Consider the following 23,529-nt stretch of genomic DNA (forward strand, 5'->3'; position numbering starts at 1 on the left):
CTGTGGGAATGAGGCCCCAGGCTCATCCCTGACCTCCTCTCTGCTCTAGCCACTCCCACTGCTCACTGACAGCATCCAGTCTCCCGGTTTAAATGCCATCTGTGTGAGGAAGGCCTCCCCAACTGACCTCTAGCCTGACCCGCGCTCTGAAGTCCAAGCTGCTTTAGCTAACTTCCTGCCTGCACACCTCCCCTCTCCTTACCTGGGCTGCAGCTAAGTTTTCCGCATCTTCCTTCTTCCTTGTGGCTGGGAACAACACGATGTCATCGATGGTTTAATCAACAGGGCAGCAAACAATTTTTGTTCTGCAAATTCTGTGAGGAAACCTCCCCAATGCACGTGCAAACAAAAAGTTATTTGGAATCCTTTATAATGTCTATAACATTATAATGCTAAGGAAACATTGGTATGTATGCACTTATCACAGGATATACTGCTTTTGCACACAAGTACTCAGTAAGTTTTAATCAACATTTTAAAAAGCCGTAGAAAAATAAAATTAATTTTAAAAGAAAAATATCCTACATGCTTCAAAACAATATATATGTTCAATATGGTTCCACTACAAATATTTTTAAGATTCAGGTTACTAGTATTAGTACAATTTTTTTTTTGTTTTTGAGACAGAGTCTGACTATGATGCCCTTGGCAGAGCACTCTGGTGTCACAGCTCACAGCAACCTCCAACTCTTGGGCTTAAATGATTCTCCTGCCTCAGCCTCCCAAGTTGCCGGGACTACAGGCACCCACCACAACGCCCAGCTATTTTTTGTTGCACTTGTTGTTGTTTAGCTGACCCCAGCCTGGTTTCTAACCCGTCAGCCTCAGTGTATGTGGCTGGCACAGTAACCACTGTGCTATGGGCTCTGAGCCATAGATTCAGGTTATTTTTTAATGAAATGTAACAAATGAGTAAAAACCTAAAATTTAAATAACATTTACTGTCAACCCAAGTCTGATCTCTGAAAATAATAACATAAAAGCCTCTGAAAAAGATACAAGGAAGTGGATCTATGTGAGACGGGAAGTGAGGGACAGCCGAGAATTCCCATCTCCCTGGGCAGCACCAGGCTGTGGCCATGGCTCGCGTTTCATTTGGATCCAGATTAGAAACTGTGACTAAAATTACTCCTTATTTTCAATCAGCAAAAAAGTCTATTAAAGAGTCATGATGAGCTCATTACTTAAAAGTAACCACAACACAAAGTAACAAAAATGCTCCCCACAGCCCACTGTCCTTATGTCAAATGTGACAGGAATATGCCCCTCCATCCTGAACAAACGTGCTCACCAAGCTGTTTCTGCCAATCTACCAGCCTACATGGAGATATTTAAGAGGGAATGTTCTCCTTCGCTGAGCTGCCTGCTGAGCAGTAACACGCAGGTGGGGGCAACAGCTAGAAAAGGGGTTTCAGACCCCAGGTTCTCAGGGGCAGCTTTTCCAGCAGGCAGACAACTGCCCAAGGGAGCTGCCCATTAATCAGTCTCAGGGCAATGGCTGCAGCCCTGGACGACTTGCAATCCCTCAGTTTCCTTCTCCTAAAGAAGTACTTTACTACAAGTCCCCTATTCTGGCACCAATTTCTAGAAGTTAAATTCATGCTTTCGGGTTTGGTGGGGGAGGGGCAGAAAAATAACTTGTTTTGTTAATTTTATTCTTATTGAGGTTGTTAATAAAGCCTCCTTTCCACATTATTTTTCAGAAATGCTCTTTTATTTAACATTTAGTTCTTAGTACTAGATCTCAAGTTCATAACCAAAATAAAACAAACCTCCTACAAGTCCCAGGATTGTCTCTTCCTCTCCAGTGAGTTCTTCACAGAAGAACATTCCCTCCTTCCTTCCAGTCATTACAAACAGCTCAGTCCCTGGGGCAACATAATCCTGGTAGCACCTAGGCTCCAGGAGAGACTGAGCAGCAGGCAGAGTCTGAGGACATAAATCCTCACGAGTTCCACTGTGAGTTGCTCACGGGTGTGAATAGCTGTCAGCAGGGCCCCAGACACTTCTGGTGACCCCAGGAGTCTGGCAGATAAGGCTGTCCTCTGCACAGGTAAGCTGTGCCTCTCCACACTTCTGGTACCCTCGAGAACTGGACAGGGACCCTAACTACACTAGCTGGTCCCTTCCTAGCAGGGACGAGCAGCACATTCAGAAACAATATCTACATGGACAAATTGTATTCATGTCATGGCCTGACACTGCCAGAGTTATAAAGACAACCGTTTCACCAGGTCACCATACAGTAGAGAGCAAAGCTCAGGGAGTTTAAGTACATGAGACTGGAGGTACTGAGTGGAGACCCAAGGGAGGAGTGCAGTTTTCTGGAAGTGTGTAGAAAGGATAAGGTAGAGCAGCCTAACAGACTGGGCAAGTACTCAGCTCTGTTGCTGTGAGTCTTATCTCGGAACAGGAAGGGCAGAAGGCGTCTAACAGGAAACACAACTCGTGAACGGGCTCACGGGAATGCAGTGGCCATTTGTCTTCCTTCCAGCTCCACCTCTTCTGAGTCAACAATTCCAGGGTGAACCCTACCAAGAAAACTTCCAGGGGAGTGAGAATAGGAGGCCTGGCATAAGAACACATGTCTGAGTCCACAGCCCTGGGTAGCAGGAAAACGGAACCTTTGTCCCAGGAAAAAGAATATCCCCAGTTTCGCCAAATGAAAACCTCCTGAAGTGTGACAACCAAGTCCTTCCCTCACAAAGCTCAGTAACTTAGTTTCAGTCTTGGGGCTGAAAATGAGAAAAGTCGCTCACCATTCTGTCCTCTGGCATTTTCTGGTGCACACTGAAGGTGCAACAAATTCCTACATGAACCATTCTGTTCTCTGGAGAACAAGAATAAAAAATAAAAATAGGCCACTCACCACGGCACTCTCAAGAAGTTAGTGAGATACAATAACTACAGCTAGAAGTTTCTTTCCAGTAGGATACCTAAGCTTATCTTTTCTCAAGAATTAGGATTACTAGGGAATTCTCTGGAGAAAAAATTAAATAGATCAGTAAGTTAAATATAAACCTAAAAGAATAAAATCCTTAGAACACTGAGGAAAATCTTCATAGCCTTGGATTTAACTACGGATTCTTAGATATGACACCAAAAGCATGGCCAAAAAAAAAAAAAAAACAGGGGGAAGCAAAAAACTGGACATTATCAAAAAACTGGACTTTATCAAAACTGAAGATGTTAGCGCATCAGAGGACCTTGTCCAAAAAGTGAAAAGATGACTTACAGAGTGGGAGACAATCAATATTTGCAACTAATATATCTGATAAGGGACTAGTATCCAAAGTATGTAGCAAACTCTAATAATTCAACAACAAAAAGACAAATGATCCAATTAAAAATCGGCAAAGGTCATGAAGAGAAATTTCTCCAAATAAGATACACATCCTCTTTAGTGTAGTGGGGAGTGTAAAAGGCCAATATGCATATGAAAAGATGCATTTAATATCCCTAATCATTATTATGGAGATGAAATGAAACCCACAAGGAGGTACAATTTCTCACCCATAGATGGCAGTCATTGAAAGTACAAAAAAGGCCTTGCAAAGATGTGGCAAATTCTAACTACTGGTAAAATGGTACATTTTCTGTACCTGAATTTCTTTCTTTTCTTCTAGCATAATAATGGCTTTTAGAAGGCAAAACAAACAAAACAAGGTGATCTTTATGCTTATATTACATCAAAACACAATTCAAGGGAATTCTGGTCTTCCCACCCCCAACTCACAGATCTAATTGATACCCTGATAACCACAACTTCCAGTCACCCCCTGGGCGTTTTTGTTAAGTCCAGGAATATTCAAGTTGGATTTAGAATTGGAATGATAGAAGATCCAGTCACAGAATCTATTGGTTCTTTGATTTTTGACTTTTGGCTTCCTCCTGTTTCCTGATCATTCATTCACAAGTTGGCTCAGTTGGAAACTTGACCATGATTGTCACGCTTTCCAGCTGGGCTCTTCCCCTCTTCCTGGGGAAGACAATGTGAAAGGTATAAAATACTAATTCTCTTCTGGCAGTGCGGGTCATGTCCACTGTTGGAGCCTTAAAAGTGCCTCTTGACGTGTCAGGCGAGGTGGTCTGACCTAGAAAATGCACGGTGGCACTTCTGGCACTGGAACCGGCCGTGCCCGGTGTGTTTGCGGTGGTGCCTCGTCGGTTCATCCGACCCGGCGAATTTCCACCCACAGCCATCCCAGTCACAGTGGTAGGGTTTCTCACCTGTGTGGGCTCGCAGGTGCGCCTTGAGATGAGAACTCTTTGTACAGGTTTTGCGGCAGCCCGCGTAATCACAGGTGTGGTGGCGGTGCTTTCTGGGGCCATGATCTTCTTCCCCTCTTTGGCTCGGGCTCCTCCGGAATGCAGGAACCCGGTGGCAGGAGTTCTTGGTAATGGAGAGGGGGGACTTGTGGCTGCATCCAGCCTGGCAGGAAGGGTGGGCAGTTGGGACCTGAGTGGGGGTGGAAGCCCGGGGGCAGCAGCAGGGCAGGGTGACAGTCCCTGCTGCTCAGCAGTTCCTCTGGACCCACGGTCGGGGTAGTCCTGCTGGGAAGCGGCCGCCCCAAGGGGAAGTCGTGTGCAGTTGGCTGGTGGCCATTGCGAGCGGGGCTGCGGGGGCGTGGGAAGCTGAGGCGGTGGCGGGCGGGGGCGGTACCAAGAGCGACCAAGTGCCCCTCCCCGCCCCTCCGGTCCCCACCCACCTACCCGCCCGGGACCCGCGCCCATGGCGGCTTGGGACCCAGCCAGCCCCCGGACTCCGCGCCTTGCCCCGCCGCCCATCACGCAGCTCCGCACCACCGCGGGCAGGCTCACCTGCGGCGCAGCCCTCCCACCGCCCGGGGCCACAGCCCCTGCGCCCACGGCAACATCCCAGGCGACCAAGACAGCGGCGGGGGACGCTGCTGAGTCGAAGAGCACAGACTGGACACCGGACCTACTGACTCGCCTCGCCAATTGTCTGCTTGTAAGAGTTTACAGCTTTTTAAAGAACTTTTGTAAATCAACGAACCTTCTTAAAAAGCCGTCTTCGATTTATATTTAAGCCAAAGAAGAAGGATCTCGGGGCAGTTTGGGGGGTTGGGTTTTAGCTTCCTTTCTAAGTTTTTCGTGGTTGATTTTGGGGTTCGGGTACTCCCCTGCTAAGTGCTCCTGAGGTCTTTCTGTGCCCCCACATTAATGAGGCAGCCACCTGGAGAGTCTGACGTGGCTGTCAGCGACGCGCTGCTCCGGTCTTTCTCCACGTTTGTATCTGACCCAGCGGGAAGGGAGAAGCCACTGCGTCCAGCAGGTGCCCCAAATAACCGCTGGCGGGAGGAGATCTCCCACATGAAGCGACTCCCCGCAGTGCTTCCTTGCTGCCCCTATGACCTGGCAGTGGCGCCGGTGACCGCAGTCCTGGAGAAGGGAGGCGGAGCAGGTGCGGATTGCGGTGGTAGCAACCCTGTGCTTCTACCCCGACAGAGACGGAAGTGTTCCAGGATAACGATGTCCTGGACCTGGACTTTATCCTTTCCAACTCGCTGTCCCATCCGGAGTCGATGTCCGCCACCAGGTCCTCATCGGAGTCAGCTTCATCCTTTTCCTCTCCTTGGAGCAGTGGCCCTGCTAGCGCGCCCTCCACCTGTAGCTTCAGCTATCCAATCCGAGCCGGGGGCGACCCGGGAGTGGCGCCTGCCGGCACAGGCGGAGGCCTCCCCTATGGCTGAGATTCTGCGCCCCTGCGCCCACGGTCCCTTCAACCTGGCGGACATCAGGATCCTGAGCTCCTCTGGGCAGCTTAGAGGCCGAGCTCTCGAGGCCGGAATGGGACCCCTTGTACATTCCGCCTCAGCCGCCAGGTGGCGCGCTGATGGGCAAGTTTGTGTTGAAGTCTTTGATGAGCGCCCCTGGCAGCCAGTATGACAGACAGTCCCTCTGTCATTAGTGTTAGCAAAGGCAGCCCTGACCGCAGCCACCCCGTGGTAGCGGCGCCCTACAGCGGTGGGCCGCCGCGTTGTGAGCCCTCAGATCAAGCAGGAGGCAGTCCCCTGCTGTACCGTTGGCCAGCCACTGGAGGCCCAGTTGGGCTCTGGACTCCTCAGCAATGGCCATTGGCTAACTGGATAACATGAATTTTTAAATAAAGATTTACATGTTAAGAATGCTTATAGCGTGCGGCGCCTGTGGCTCAAAGAAGTAGGGCGGCAGATCCATATACCAGAGTTGGCGGGTTCAAACCCAGCCCCGGCCGAAAACTGCAAAAAAAAAAAAAAAAAGATTATAGCAATACTTTTAAGGGAATGTCTATTATTTAAAAAATTATTCAAATACATTTAGTAGACATTTATATAAGTATATTGTAAAAAAGAAATTAATCAGACCTTAGAATTCAGAATGTAGAAGAGAAATAGGAATGATTTTTAGATTTTTTTGGTCGTGGGCACTTTTGAATACTTTGATGATTTCTAAACAGAAAACTAAATATGCACAAAAACTAGGTCATAAAATCAGGAGTTTGAAAATCTTCCTCTGTATACGAGGTATCCTAGAGCATCAGGTTCACTGTTTTCTCACAGCTCTGCACCAGAACTACTATGCTCTCATCTCCCCTTTAAAAAAGGACACTTTAGTGGAAAAAAAGGAGTGTCTAAAAAAAAAATGTGGATGAATTGATGTGGGAACATGTCCTAAATATTCCAAATACAAAAAGTCTGTAAAATGGTGGAGGCTGAGGCAAGAGAATCGTGTAAGCCCAAGAGTTAGAGGTTGCGGTGAGCTGTGTGACGTCATGGCTCTCAACCTGAGGGCGGTACAGTGAGACTCTGTCTGTACAAAAAAAGAAAAAGTCTGTAAAATAATATTAATATTAGATATATAAGTGCACAGAAAACAGATGGCAGGAGATAATCTGCAGTATTAACTACTGGAATTGGGGTTGGGGTAGGTGGTAATATAAGAAGAGACTTGTTTTCTTTCCTTTTTTCTTTTCTTTTTTGAGATGAGTCTCACTCTGTTGCATGCTGTAGAATGCCACTGCATCATAGCTCACCTCTCTTGGGCTCAAGCGATCCTCCTGTCTTGACCTCCTGAGTGGCTGGGGCTACAGGAACCCACTACAACACCCAACTAGTTTTTTCCATTTTTTAGTAGAGACAGGGTTTTGCTTTTCTTTGCTCAGGCTGGTCTACAACTCCTGAACTCAAGCAATCCACCTGCCTCTGCCTCTCAGAATGCTGTGATTACAGGTGTGTGCCAACAGGCCCAGCCCAAGACTTGTATTTTTTAAGCCGTATTCTTCCATACTGTTCACACACACACTGAAAGTGCTGAAACAGTCTATGTACATTTTCATGGCCACGGGCCAACTCCCCCCAACTCATAGACACTCCTTGTTTTCTGCAACTTACAACCACCTAATCTTCGATAAACCAAACAAGAATGCACACTGGGGGAAAGACTCCCTATTCAATAAATGGTGCTGAGAGAACTGGATATCCACATGTAAAAGACTGAAACTGGATCTGCTCCTTTCTCCATTCACAAAAATTGATTCAAGATTGATAAAAGACTTAAATTTAAGGCATGAGATGATAAAAATCCTCAAAGAAAGCATAGGAAAAAGACCGGAAGATATCGGCCTGGGGAAAGACTTTATGAAGAAGACTGCCATGGCAATTGCAACAATAACAAAAATAAACAAATGGGATTTAAATTAACTAAAAAGCTTCTGTACAGCTAAGGAGACAACAACAAAAGAAAATAGACAACCTACCCAATGGGAAAGGATATTTGTATATTTTGAATCAGAAAAACCTTAATAACTAGCATCTATAGAGAACTTAAAGTAATCCACATAAAAACCCCACCAATCCCATACATCAGTGGGGAAGAGTGGTGAACAGAAAGTTCTTTAAGGAAGACAGACTAATGGCTAGCAAACATATGAAAAAATGCTCATCATCCCTAATTATTAGAGAAATTCAAATTAAAACCACTGTGAGATATCATCTAACCCCAGCGAGAATGGCCCATATTACAAAATCTCAAAACTGCAGATGCTGGTGGGGATGTGGAGAGAAAGGAACACTGCTGGTGGGACTGAAAACTAATGCAACCTTTTTGGAAGGAAGTATGGAGAAACCTCATAGAACTCAACCTAAACCTACAGTTTGATCCTGCAATCTCATTACTGGGCATCTATCCAGAAGGAAAAAAGACCTTTTATTATAAAGACACTTGTACTAGACTGTTTATCATAGCTCAATTTACAATCGCTAAAATGTGGAAACAGCCCAAATGCCCCTCAACCCAGGAATGGATTGGCAAGTTGTGGTATATATATATATATATATACCATGGAATACTTTTCAGCTTTTAGAAAAATAGAGATTTTGCAGCATTTGTATTAACCTGGGTGGAGGTGGAACACGTTATTCTTAGTGAAGCATCACAGGAATGGAGAAGTATGAATCCTATGTATTCAACTTTAATATGAGGACAATTAATGACAAGTAATGACACAGTGGGGGGTGGGGAAAGGGAAGAGCAGACAGAGAGAGAAGGACAGAGGGGGTGAGGGAAAGAAAAAGAAAAAAAGAAAAGAGAATAGCAACTAATTCTCACATAAATTGGATTTTATTTTCACCAAAGTGCATTATTTAAACAATAATTTTTAATTCAACTTGTTAATATTTTTTTAGGATATTGCATCCTCCTTTATAAGGGAAATATGTTTGTAATTTCCTTTATTTTCCAAAACAGGAAAATTTGAAGTTGCTCTTTCCACACTATAACTGGTGGTAGTTAAACACATTAAGAGAAATAAAATAAAGAAATTTTCTTTGTGTTCTTTACTCAAGGCAGATTAAATTCATTTTGTGACACTAAAAAAAGTTGCTGGTGTTTTGTAGGTGTGACAAAATCAAATGAGGAAAATAAACTGACAGTTCACAACACTGAAAACAAACAACATCACTTCACAAAAGCACCAAAACAACAAACATCAATTTGTTAACTCGGTTCTATACCCAAGTAGCCTTCTTACTTATGAAGTTATGCTATTATATATTGTCATGTCTTAAGGAAAAAATAAAAAATTAAGAAAATTGTAAATGGAACTTCAATTGAAAAAGATCATTTGAATTAACACTAATTTTGTTGCCCTAAATCTAAGGAAGAAAGTACATGTAAAGCAATCTAAAAACAAAAATTAGATTTTGGAAAATCTTTTTCAAAGAATTTATGGATATAAACCTTGTTCATACAACATCCCCACACAGAAGGATTTATACAAGGACTCAACTAAGATATAAAGCTCCATGAGGGTGAGGGTCTGTGTTTGTTTTCTTTCCTGCTGTAGCCCAGGGAAGTGCTCACCAACTATTAGGCAAGCAATGAGTATTTTTTTTTCTTTTCTTTTCTTTCTCTTCTTTTTTCCTTTTTTTTTTTTTTTTTGAGAGAGTCTAACTATGTCACCCTTGGTGGAGTGCCATGGCATCACAGCTCACAGCAACCCCCAGCTCTTTGGCTTAAGCGATTCTCTTGCCTCAGCCTCCCAAGTAGCTAGCAACAGGTGCCCACCACAATGCCCAGCTGCCTTTTTTTTTTTTGCAGTTTGGCTGGGGCCACCCGCCTATACCCAGGAATTGGAGGTTGCTGTGAGCTGTGACTTCACAGCACTCTACCAAAAGGCGACAAAGTGAAAGTCTGTCTAAAAAAAAAAAAATGTTAAATTATGTTAAGTGCTTTTTCTGCATCTATACAAAGAATCATATCCTCATGGTTTTCGCTTCTATTTACATGGTGTATTATGTTTATGGATTTATGTATGTTAAACCCCAACCTTGCATCCCTTGGATGAAGTCTACTTGATCATGATGTATAATTTTTTTAAGGAGTACCTGCAATCTATTAGCTAAGATTTTGTTGAATATTTTTGCATCGATGTTCCTTAGTGAAATTGGTGTGTAGTTCTCCTTTTTAGTTAGGTCTTTTCCTGGTATTGGAATCAAGGTGATGTTTGCTTCACAGAATGTGTTGGGAAAGGTTCCTTCCTTCTCAATGTTGTGGAATAGGTTCTTCGGCATAGGTACAAGCTCATCTTTAAAGGTGTAATAGGTTTCTGAAGTGAAGCCATCTGATCTTGGCTTTTTGGTGTTTGAAGTCTTTTTGTTTATTGTTTCTTCAATCTCAGAGCTTGATATTTGTGTGTTTGAGAGATCTATTTCTTCCTGGTTAAGTCTCTGGAGAGGGTGTGATTCCAGGTATTGATCCATGCCCTCCACATTGTCAAATTTCTGCACATAGAGTTTCTGGTGGTGGTCAGAAGTAATCTCTTGTATCTCTGTGATATCAGTTGTTATTTCCCGCTTTTCATTGCTGACTGAGCTTATTAAAGATTTTACTTTTCTATTTCTGGTCAATGGTTTATCAATCTTATTTATCTTTTTCAAGAACCAGGTATTGTTTTATTAATTTCTGAACCATTCTTTTATTTTCAATCATTTATTTCTGTTTGACTTTTGGTTGTTTCTTTTCTTCTCCTATGTTTGGGATTGGCTTGTTCTTCCTTTGCCATTCATTTAACGTAATTCATTATTGATGTGTTCTCTTTCTGTTTTTCAGATGGAGGCATCTAATGTGATAAATTCCTCTCTTTGGACTGCTTTTTCAGTGTCCCACAGATTTTGGTAGCTTGTGTCCTCATTCTTGTTATGCTCAAGGAAGTTCATGATTTCATTTCTTATCTCTTCCTGGACCCAACTGTCATTAAGGATGAGGTTGTTTAGTTTCCATGGCTTTGTGTGAGGATGCCAATTTTTGTTGGAGTTGAGTTCCACCTTTATTGCCTTGTGGTCTGAGAAGACACAAGGTATAATTTCAATTGTTTTGATTTCGTTGAGGTTTCATCCCAGGTATGCAAGGCTGGGTTAACATACACAAGTCCATAAACATTATCCACTATATTAGGAGAAGTAAATATAAAGACCATATGATCCTCTCAATAGATGCAGAAAAAGCATGTGATAAAATCCAGCATCCTTTTCTAATTAGAACACTGAAGAGTATAGGCATAGGTGGCACATTTCTGAAACTGATTGCAACTATCTATGACAAACCCACAGCTAATGTTTTAGTGAATAGAGTAAAACTAAAAGCTTTTCCTCTTAGAACTGGAACCAGACAAGGTTGTCCTCTGTCACCATTACTTTTTAACATAGTGCCGGAATTTCTAGGCAATACAATTAGGCAAGACAAGGAAATAAATGCAATCTAAATTGGAGGAGTGGTGGTCAAATTCTCCCTCTTTGTGGATGACATGATCTTATACTTAGAGAACCCCAAAGACTCAACCACAAGACTCCTGGAAGTCATCAAAAAATACAGTAATATCTCAAGATACAAAATCAATGTCCGCAAATCAGTTGGCTTTGTATACACCAATAACAGTCAAGATGAGAGGTTAATTAAGGACACAATTCCTTTCACCATAGCTTCAATGACAATGAAATAACTAGGGATATATCTAACAAAGGAGGTGAAGGACCTCTAAAAAGAAAATGATGAAATCCTGAAAAAGGAAATAGCAGAGGATATTAACAAATGGAAGAAGATACCATGCTCATGGCTGGGAAGAATCAACATTGTTAAAATATCTATACTCCCCAAAGCAACCTACCAATTCAATGACATATCTATTAAAATACCAGCATCGCACTTTCAAGATTGGGAAAAAATGATTCTGTGTTTCGTATGGAACCAGAAAAAAACCCGTATAGCTAAGGCAGTTCTTGACAATAAAAATAAATCTGGGGGCATCACCATACCAGATTTCAGGCTGTACAGCAAAGCCATAGTGGTCAACACAGCAGCATGGTATTGGCACAAAAAAATAGAGACATAGACATTTGGTATCAAATAGAACACCAGGAAATGAAACTAACATCTTATAACCACCTAATCTTCAATAAACTAAACAAGAACATACACTGGGGTAAAGACTCCCTATTCAATAAATAGTGTTGGGAGAGTTGGACATCCACATCTAAAAGACTGAAACTGGACCCACACCTTTCTCCACTCACAAAAATTGACTCAAGATGGATAAAGGACTCAAATTTAAGGCATGAAACAATAAAAATCCTCAAAGAAAGCATAGGAAAAACACTGGAAGATATTGGCCTGGGTAAAGACTTTATTTAGAAGACTGCCATGGCAGTTGCAACAACAACAAAAATAAACAAATGAGATTTAATTAAACTGAAAAGCTTCTGTACAGCTAATGAGACAACAACCAAAGCAAATAGACAACCTACATGATGGGAAATGATATTTGCATATTTTGAATCCGACAAAAGCTTGATAACTAGGATCTATAGAGAACTAAAATTGTTCTATATGAAAAAGTCCAACAGTCCCATATATCAATGGGCAAGAGACGTGACTAGAATCTTCTCTAAAGAAAACAAACGAATGGCTAACAAACATATGAAAAGATGCTCATCATCCCTATTTATTACTGAGTTGCCAATCAAAACCCCTCTGAGATACCATCTAACCCCAGTGCGAATGGCCCACATCACAAATCTCAAAACTGCCAATGCTGGCGTGGATGTGGAGAGAAGGGAACACTTTTACACTGATGGTGGGACTGCAAACTAATACAACCTTTTTTGGAAGGAAGTATGGAGAAACCTCAAAGAACTCATCTAGACTTCCCATTTGATCCTGCAATCCCTTACTGGATATCTACCCAGAAGGAAAGAAGTCCTTTTATCATAATGACACTGGCACTAGACTGTTTATTGCAGCTCAATTTACAATTGCCAAAAATGTGGAAACAGCCTAAATGCCCACCAACCCAGGAATGGATTAATAAGTTGTGGTATATGTGTACCATGGAATACTATTCAGCCATTAAAAAAAGTGGAGACTTTACATCCTTTGTATTAACCTGGATGAAATTGGAACACATTGTTCTTAGTAAAGCATCACAAGAATGGAGAAGCATGATTCTTATGTACTCAATTTTGATATGAAGACAATTAAAGACATGGTGGGGGTGGTGGATGGGGAGAGTAGAGAGAGAAAGAAGGAGGGAGAGGTAGGGAAAGGAAGAGCAGAGAGAGGGAAGGAGGAAGGGGGTGTGGCCTTGGTGTGTGCCAAACTTTTGGGGGCAAGACACAATTATAAGAGGGACTTTACCCAAAAATGCAATCAGTGCAACCTGGTTCCTTGTACTCTCAATGAATCTCCAACAATAAAAAAAAAAAAAAGAAAAGAAAAGAAATATTTTGTTTTTCATTTTTCCCTTGTCTAATATGAAGTGTCCATCTTTGTATTTTTTTTTTCACTTTAGTTGCTTTAAATCCACTTGTGTCTGAAAATAAGATTGCAACCCCTCCTTTCTTCTGATTTCCACTTGCGTGAACAATTGTTTTCCATCCCTTAATCCTGAGTTTTACTTTGTCCTTCCAGGCTAGGTGTGTGTCCTGCTGGGAGCATATGGATGGCTCCTGCATTTTTATGCAATCAGCTAGCCCAGACCTCTTCAGTGGGGAATTCAAGACATTAAAATTTATTGAGATAGGGGCAGCGCCTGTGGCTCAGTCGGTAGGGCGCCGGCCCCGTATACCGAGGGTGGCGGGTTCAAACCCTGCCCCGGCTGAACTGGAACCAAAAAATATCTGGGCGTTATGGTGGGCATCTATAGTCCCAGCTACTTGGGAGGCTGAGGCAAGAGAATCACTTAAGCCCAGGAGTTGGAGGTTGCTGTGAGCTGTGTGATGCCATAGCACTCTACCGAGGGCCATAGAGTGAGACTCTGTCTCTACAAAAAAAAAAAAAAAAAATTATTGAGATAATTGATAAGTGTGGTGGAGTTCTTTTCATCTTATTTTGTGAAAGCCCATTTCTTAGATTTATCTTTTGCATCATCGTGAAGCTAGGTTTTGTCCTTTAGTTTCTGGGTGTTCAGGTTTGCTGGAGGACCATTGTGATGGTCAGTGTGTAGAATAGGTGTAAGAATTTCCTGTAGAGCTGTTCTTGTTGTGGCAAACTTCCTCAATGTTTGCATATTAGTAGATGATTTGATTTCCCATCAATTTTGAAGTTCAGATTAGCAGGATATAGAATTCTGGGTTGAATATTGTTTTGTTTAAGTAGGTTAAAGGTAGATGACCATTCTGTTCTGACTTGAGAAGTTTCATTGAAGAAGTAATATGCTTCGTTTTTGAAAATCATTGCTCACAAATGTAGGTGTTGCCAAAAAGTGATGACGTGAGTAAGGTGTGATTGTGAAGTGAGGGATATTTGTCTCTGGGCAGATACGACCTATACAAGTCCAGTAAGAGACATGATCCATTTTTTCTTTAAGCGGAATGTCAGAATGCAGTTCTATGCATTTCAATTGCAAATTGGCAGGTAACATGTTTATGTCCACTGCAAATGGAGTCACAAATGCACCAAAATATTGATTCTGCTCCTGGATATCTTATCTTGAAATAGATTTTCAAATTCCTGTATCAAATCAAAAAGCAAGGCTGCATGTTTTTTTTGCTGTTCACAGTACTATTGTTTAGCTAACCCGTTGGAATGCATAAAATTCTTTGCCTTCATTTGAGCTTCTAGTCATTTTTGGTTTCCTTTGGAAGTGTGCTGTGGTTTGAAACATTGAATTGATAAGTTGGTTTTCCCCTTGAAGATGCATGTTAAACTCATTTAAATGAGCCCTTCCATCCACTAAAAATGCTAAATGTGCAGGCCAGCTTTTGTCATCCAGTTCTGGCACTTTTGATAGCATAAATGACTTGATAATGTAGTCAGAAAGCATAAAAACTTTTCAGTAGTTGGCCTGGAATGGAGTCATCTTCTTTCTGAAAAGTAAATGTCGTCTCCATAGTCAGGATCAATAGTTGTCTGGCATTCCTAGAATTGGCTATGACTCAACTTCTTGGTCCTGATGAAATGCATGTTTTTGGTGAGGATTTGCATGACATTTTTCATTTTCAAGCTTTTGTGCATCAATTGTTTTGATGGACAGAGTCTGACAATCAAGTCTGCGGATTTTCCAGCAGAGGCATAGGTTGGCATCACTGTACAAGCAACCTGGCAAAGTTTCATAACCTTGGTATGTCAGTGTCTCCTACTTGTGTTCATTTTCACATTTTGTGTGGTGTAGTCGTGTTGAACGGCATTCATTATCATTGCTATAGCTTTCATGTGCTGTCATGAGAAAGACAGAGCTTGAATCAGAGCACTGAGAAAATATTCGTGAATTTCTTGTTAAACTTGCTAAAAGTGGAAGTGAACTCAGAAACATATTAGTCCAAGTGTGAGGGTAATGCCATGAAGAAAACAGCAGTGCACATATGGAATATACACTTTTCTGAGCAGAGGGAAAGCGTCACCATGGAGAGAGGCCAGAATGTCCCATCAGGAGCAGAACTGACACAAATACTGTAAAACTTTGTGGAATTTTGTGTCAAAATTGTCAGCTGACTATGAAAAGCATAGTAGACCAAGTAAACGAGACTAGAGAAACAGGAAAACCTGACCTGAAAATCTTGGCAGGACAAACGTGTTCCTCTTGCATCATGGCAATGTACTGGCACACCGCACTGTGTTTAAGGGAGTTTTTAGCCTACTGTAAACAAATAACTATTTTGGAACACCCTCTCTAATCACCTGTTCTGCCCCCAAATGACTTTCTTCCTTACTAGAAGATAAAGGACATACTGAAGGGAAAACATTTTGATGACATTCAGGACATCAAGGGTAATCCAAGGAGATCTCTGAAGGTCATTCAGAAAAAGAGCGGGAAATTGCTTTGAAGGGTAGGCTAGGCGAGGCATTGGTGCATAGCTTCCTGGGGGAGTACTTGAAAGGTGGCCATAATGATGCTATTCAGCAATCAGGTATACAGCACTTTTTCTAGGACAAGTTTGTGAACTTAATTGTCAGTTCTCTTATTATGCAATGATACCTCATCAAACATGAGTTTGAGCAGCAATTGTATCATCTTCTATTAACCTTACAAATCTCTCTTTTACACGTATTTGGCAGGGTGCCATCAGTAACTATAGCAGATATGTTGACAATGGTCAAAGAAAATTCCTTACACATATTTTTTACTGCTTCATATAAATCCTTAGACTTAGTTGCCTTTTTTTTTTTTTTGCAGTTTTTGGCTGGTGCGGGGTTTGAAACCGCCACCCCGCTATATGGGGCTGGCGCCCTACTCCTTTGAGTCACAGGCACCACCTGACTTAGTTGCCTTTTAATGTCACTAAGAAGCCATTTCTTCAGTGACGGTATATTTGTCATCAAAACTTTGAATAGAAATGGCAAGTTGAGCTGTATTTGTACCATCAGTGCTGTTATCCATGTCTGTAGGACAAAATTAAGACTTAGGAGCTTTACTCTCTCAATTTCTTTTGATAGATTTTCTAGTTTTACAAGGTGCCTGGCTACAGTCTGTTGAGACAAAGCGATTTGAGAAATCTTCCTCTCGTCTTCCGTGTGGATTTCATCTGCCAAGTTTTCCCCATATTGCTTCATAGAGCCACCACCAGTAATGGTTTTGATATTTTGCTGTTAAATATGCTGCCACATAATACCTTTTACAATGGAATCCCCCTGAGTTGCAACTTTAAGATATTTTTTGTTTGTTTGTTTTTGTAAAGTCGCCTTTTTTGTTTTCTTTTAGCTATGCTGTGTTTTCTTTCAGATACAATCCGTCAGATGCACCAAATTTGGCAGCATGTTTTTGCATATAATGCCTTTTCTAATGATAGTCTTAGAAAACTTGCATAAATCTCCTTGTATTTTAGCAAATTAGTCATCTGTTCTTTTCTTTCTTTTCTTTTCTATTCCTTCCTTCTTTCTTTCTTTTTTGTTTATTTTTGCAGGTTTTGGCCAGGGCCAGGCTTAAACCTGCCGTCCCTGGTATATGGGGCCGGTGTCCAACTTACTCCTTGAGCCACAGGCGCCACCCAAATCTGTCTAATTTTCACTGAATGATCTTTCATCCCTAAGTTTGCATTTTGGGGTTCTGTTTTCTTTTGAGATGTTGTAAAAGCCATGCTGGGATTATAAAAAGTAATGATAGATAAGGGACTATGTTTACTTTTATTATGAAAATTAGTTGACAGGAAAATAGAACACAAGGTTCGTGCCCTTCCACATGTCCCTGATTTTGAAACATAGTGTTTGACGTTCAAGGCACCGCTCGGATGGGAGGTACTTTAATATTCTGATAGAAAAATAGTTACCTGACTTCTAGATAACATTGAACACCTAATTTGGCAATGGTAGGTTTAAATATTATTGATAACGGCTGCCTGGCTGGAGACCTGGGTAGCCAAGGTTCACGGCCCACCAGCAGGGGGAGGTTCCACAGGCAGAGGGTGGTTTCCCGTCAGGGTGTGGCCTGGAGAGGCCCCGCCTCCACACACACTCACACGCGCACACGCGCACGCGCCCCCGCACGCGCACGCACACGCACACGCATGCACGTGTTACTGGCCAATCAGCGAGGCCTGCTGTTCCCTCCCAGACCAGGCCTCAGAGGAGCGCCTCCGAGACGCCTAGAGGAGGTGGTCCGGGTCCGGGGAAGGGACGCTGTGGTGATTGGTCAGGTGAGGGGCCCCTGCTTCTGGAGGCCGGGTGGCCAGGCTTTCGGGGCTGGCGGAACTCCGTTGCCCTGAGGGCCCCAGGGACGTGGATGTGGACTCGGGCAGGCCTGGGCCGAGGCTGACCTCTGAGGAGATGTCTGTGGCGTCGCGTGGGGCCTGGGTGAGGGCGAGGGCGCTGAGACTCGGCCTGGGGTGGGCCTGAGGGCCTCCAAGTCCCCTCAGGAAGTCTCCCGGTGTGGATTGGTTGGTGGATTATAGGGGTGGAACATTCTGGGACTATCCCTCCTACCCGGTCTACGCCGAAAGTGAACACTCGGGTGACCTGGGGTCCCCCTGGCGTCCGCGATGGTGAGTGGGCAGTGGTCGCAGCTGAGAGTCCCGGACAGGTGCGGAGCGGATCATTTGCCATCCGGAAGGCTGGATGGATACGGACTCATCACACAGACGTTTCCCCTGACCAACGGGCAGGCAGGACATCCCTGAGGACCAGGGGGCCTGGTGGGGGTGGGAAACTGGGACCACAGTAGGCTGTAGGGGGCATGGGCACCCTCTGTGGCCAGCACGGGGGACTGGCCCCGATGCGACAAGGAGCGGAGGGGCGCTGCCACCATGTTCCTGGTCCCCTCCTGATGGGACAGGAGGCAGGAGGGTGCCCCGCCCTGCTCTTCTTAACCCGGACAGTGTCCCCATCAGCCGCGGGCTCTCTCTCAACCCATCCCCATTTCTGTAGCGTGTGATTGTGCTCACAAGGGTAGAGTCGAAGTCATCTCTAGCACCTAAGACAGCCAGCCATGGCACCCACGACGAGGAGTTCCGTCAGGAAGGCCACCAAGGTCACGGTGGAGGCCCAGGCTTCAGCAGCCCGTGAAGCCTCCTTGGGGCACAGAGGTAAAGGAGCAGGGGGCGAGGGTCCCAGGAAGGCTGTGCCCGCCAAAGGGCTCGGTCTGTCCTCTGTCCTGTGTCTTGGCAGCTGGAGTGCTGAGCAGGCCCAGCCTGTCATTGCTCTGGATTTGGCCAGTTCAAAGGCTGAGGAGCCTTGGGTTTTCCCCTCAGAGGGTCAGACGGCCACTCGACAGCCGAAGCCAAGGTCCCCCAGCCCAGCCGTCCTGCAAGAGTGCAGTCCTGCTTCCTCTGGTCCCAAAGGCGGTGCGTGGCTTGCTGTGACTGAAAGGGGGCATGAAGTGGGGCTGTGTTTCAGGGTCAGGGCCCAGACTCATTTCCCACGACCCACACCTAGTGCCTCCAGGCACAAGTCTGCTTTCCATGTCTTGGTGGCAGACAGCCTAGGAATTCTGCCACTACCACACTGCACCAGTGTCCTTCCTTTAAACATCATTGTCCTTTTTCTTTCAATACAGCAAACAATCCAGAAATTGATGACTGTGGCAGAAGCAGCCCCTTTTCAGATGCAGCTCAGCAGGATTTGCGGTAATGTGTTGAGAGTATTTTTTGCCCCCTGATAAAGTCATTGAGGAAAATCAGCTCTGACTCACGTGGCACAAGTTGTGTGTAAAGCAGGTGGCATAATTCCCATCTTCCGGTGCACACGTGACATTTCACTGGCCCCTAATGTGTAAAACTTACTGCAATGTCTTCACAGGAATGAGATCCAGAACATGTTGCAGAAACACAAAGGTAAGTTTGAGGAGATAGATGTAGGCAAAGAAACTTTCCATACCCTGTACGTTAGATAACAGGAACTGTCCACAGTGGGCTGCACTGCTGTTCCTTCCTGCCTGGTTCTCATGCACAGGATGTCCCGGCAGCACAGAGTGGGATTCAGCCCCCTAGATTTCTTTCCTTACCCCTTGTGATTGTTGGTGTGAAGAGGGCGGTGCTAACAGTGGTGCCATCCATTGTAAGGCCTATGCTTTCATTTGATGCACTGTGGGAGTGCATCTGGGACACATGGAGGAAGTGATCTCGCTTCCACCTTGTGCCACATAGCAGATCAATTATCCAGTTTTTATGTCTAGGTTTAAAATTCGCATGTCAGTTGCTTTCTAGAACCTCGGAAATTCTTTCCTTTGGTTGGTAGCAGTGCAGGTTGAGACATCCCCAATAGCTGCTTGTGGTTATATTGACCTTAATAGCCCTTGTAGTAGAGAACTAAACTGCTGGCGACAGAGTGATTTGCTGTCACAGTCAATGGTAAGTTTTACACTCATCTTTCAGATATCACTTACCTTGACTGTGTGAAAGGCTATCCGCTTAATCGGGTCAGAGTCTACTTTTGACTCCTCTGTCAGTGAGGAGAATTTATGGGGGAGGAAAGGTTTTGAGAACTTGTTCTGGTCATGACAATCTGTTTGGTTCCTGAGCTGTCTTACAATTTGATTATTGTAGATGGTAAAGTTTACTTACCGAGTACTTGTGAAATGGTGCACTTCATTCATGATTGCTGGAAAATAAGTATTGTCGGGAATTCCGTAACAGAGTCAGTCCTAGGCCTAGCAACGCATTGTCTGAAATATAAAAGATTGTTTGCATTTGTTACGCTGCAAATTTGAATTTTATAAACTGCAGCTTTAGGATGGAAATGAAATGGCAAACACCTCCATGAAATGACATGGAACGTGTTCTTTAGTAAACTTTCTTATTTCCTGGTATTTTAGCTGAATTTAATTGAAGGGCTTACTGGCTAAAATAATTTTTTATTCATTTCTCTCGAATCTGTTTTCACCTTTTGAATCCCTATGAATTGGAATAATTTTGTGTGTCATGTAGCACATTATGGCAGTCTCCGGTTTCAACGCGTCCTTGGTAGTGGGTGAAATTTTGTAAAACATGGCAAACCGGCCTTTTTGACTGCTGTCTAATGAGAAATGTAAAAGGGCTCAATGACCATGTTTGCTCACATTTTAGAAAGTAGAAATTTTGTGTTGCTGTTTGCCCCTGTCAGTTTCCTCGGAACCTGTGCAAAGGGGAGGAGGTTGGCGGGACAAATAAAGCTTCTCACACTGAGCTATTGCTGGGGGAATACCTGATGAGGCTGGGAGAGGCAAGCACTCTGACCGGCATAAGGGTGCGCTGGCAGAATGCCCCCTGGTCTGAAATCTCACCAACCAGCCCTTTTCCTGTGTTTCAGCAAAAATGGACACGGTAGCATTAGCTGATCTATTGTCATTATTTAGGAGTCCAGGAAAGCACGTCCTCACACAGGACAGGTGGTGGGTCTTGCCTTAGACCTAAGTGTAGAGTAGTGGACAAAGGGTCTGTGTTCAGATTAACTTTGAAAAGGGAACATATGTGGTAAACAGGAGAGATGTAACCTTTTAATGTATTCTGTTAACATATTCCATCCAGCGCAAAGGCTGATTTCTGATCTAATCTTTTAACTTGTTCCAAATCAGTTAAGTGTTTTATTCTTGGGGCTGAACTCAGCTTTCTACATAAGGAGTCAGCCTCTTGCCATTTGAAAGCCTCACAAAAGGTTTAGTGATTTTGTTTCCATTAGAATTGCTTCTAGTTTGTCCCTACAATTTTGATCCTCTGGTATAATTTCTTCCTAAATAAAAACTGATGTGCAGTTTTGGCACATTGAATTAAAGGGCTAGTAACTGGAGGTTTTCACACACACACACACACACACACACACACACACACACACGGAGGAGTCTTGCTTTTCAAAGTGCCTACTGGTTCACGCCAAGTGTCTTTCCAATTCTGTGATCCAGCCTTACACAGACTGACTTGAACATGTGTGAAGAAAATAGTTCCAAACACTCTATTTCAATGACTATCTATTTGCAATGCAGAGAACATGAAAAAAGTTTGGGATGCAAAGAGAAAAAAATTCAAAAGGACTGCGAAGCCTTACTTCAAAAACATTCAGCAAACAATTGATCATGTTTGGAAAACCCAACGAGAGCAAAGGTAAGGTCGTTGGAACTTGAGAGCCAAACCGTTTGTCTCCTGTCTTAATGTTTCTGAGGGAAGAAAACAGTGTGGTCTTTGGGGGGTGCCTGACTTGCACATACATTTGGCTTCAATTGTCTCTAAGGTATTCATCCCTTTAGTGCTCTGATCACACCTTGACTGGAATGAGATGCATTTCCCCAGGGACAATAAAGCAGAGCTCTTTGCCCTTGCCTATTACAGTTGATGTGCTTGACATAAAGAAGTTTCTGTTCATTCCATGAATCTGCTTCCTGAAGTAGAGTTAAACATCTTCAGCCATTAGCCTTGTGTTTAATTATATAGAACACGCTGACCTGATACTACAATAATTTGTGAACTTCACTGAGTTAGTCTCACTACTTTTCTTCTCCAAGATTGTGAGTGTGACAGGTGGGGGAAAACAATGGATATCTGGTGGGATGTCATGGATGATAAAAGAGTATATTGTCCTCGTGGAAACTATTCCTGATATCACAACCTACATAAAATTCAGACGGAGAAAAGGGAAAGAAACTCATGTCCATGAAATGCATTTCAATGGGAAGTTAGGAATACAAACCATCTTCCGTGCTTGTGGAGAGCTAAGGCACGTGAAGTAGCTTCCCCCTTAGCTAGTTACCACCAAATACTGATGGAACGAGAATAATTCATCTACTTTATTTTCCCAGTTCCCGTCAGAAGTTTTCGACTAATGTCACTTTCTCCCTTCATCGCAAAAGCCAGGGCAAAACAATTTTGTATGGAAAATGTTTGACTGTTTTGTCATTAGTAGAATGTATGACAGTATCCGTTATTCTGTATTACAGACTGAAGCTTTGTCGGGAATATTTTCAGCAGTTTCTGGCCTTGTGTCAAGAGTGCAAATTGGGTGCACAGAAAGTCAAGAAAGAAGAAGAAAAACTTGTTGTAGGTATCCGGCTTAGTTGATAATTGTCAATGTATCCAAGTTTCAAGTAGCAATAATTCACGCAGAAGTTCAGCAGCTAAGGTTGAGTCCGTGAGCCCAGATGGACCAAGGGAGGCAGAAGATGTGGGGACTGGAGAGTGGACATCCTCTGTGGATGGGCCTGTCCCTTTACTGTGATAGTCAGGTCATCAGCTGGAGATAGGATGTGAGAGGAGGTTTTGCCTTTAGTACCAAGGAGATGGCCTGGTATGGATTTCTGAAAGGGAGCCAATGAATGGATTGGGGGAATCTAATTGCCAGGTGGCATGAGAGGGTCCATCTCTGGCTAGTGTCATAGTGACCATGAATTGACAGTGAGACCAGGCACATTGGTTATGTCAGAGCATGTATAGAATTGGAATTTTCTGGGTTGGGCTTATGCAAGCAACTTGACAGAGGGCAAAGCTACAGGACAGATGAGCAAGGACAGAGGTGTGATGACAGTATGGAATTTAAGGTGGAGCTGCAGAAAGTGAGGACACAGGGATGGGGTGCTGGGAAGTGAAAAGTGCTCTGCTGAGTGGGTGTCAGTTCTCATACACTAGTGAGCAGTGGTACCGAAGTGAGTCACCTACAAGGTGAGGGAATGCGTGTGTGGATATTGGAAAGAACAGGGGAGAGTATAGAATGTGGGTCAAGAGTGTGGAGTCTGCAACCACACTGTGATCTTGAGGTCCACCTCTGATTGGACTATCCGTGTATGTGAAGCCGTGAGAAAATTCTTTCTGTGCCTCCGTGTCCTCCTCTGTGGTGTGGGCATCACAAGAGAACTTTTGTCAGAGAGTTGCTCTGAGCATCAAATGGGCTACTACGTAATGAGTTTATTGAACATGGCTCAGCACTGTATCTGAGACGTGGCTCCTACGTAAGGTTTCTGTATCTATAATACTGTGTAGATGTTGCAGTTCATTGGCATTGACCCCATCCAGGGTGTGACCTTGTGGGTGGCTACGTTCAGAGGTATGTTCTGTGCGGGAGCATAAAGTTCATCATTGTTGAGAAGAACATGTGTGTGGATTTTGAATTCATCAAGAATAAGTCTAATGTATCTAATGTTACATA

General features: G+C 43.6%; 2 pseudogenes; one reads left to right on the forward strand and one right to left on the reverse strand.

Moving 5' to 3' along the window:
* Positions 1-4,054: 4,054 nt before the first annotated feature.
* LOC128577232 (Krueppel-like factor 4) overlaps positions 4,055-23,529 on the reverse strand; it is an 873,632-nt pseudogene continuing 854,157 nt past the window's right edge.
* On the forward strand, positions 4,963-6,114 carry LOC128577950 (Krueppel-like factor 4; annotated as a pseudogene).

The sequence above is a fragment of the Nycticebus coucang genome, chromosome X (genome assembly GCF_027406575.1).
Source record: "Nycticebus coucang isolate mNycCou1 chromosome X, mNycCou1.pri, whole genome shotgun sequence".
NCBI lineage: Eukaryota > Metazoa > Chordata > Mammalia > Primates > Lorisidae > Nycticebus > Nycticebus coucang.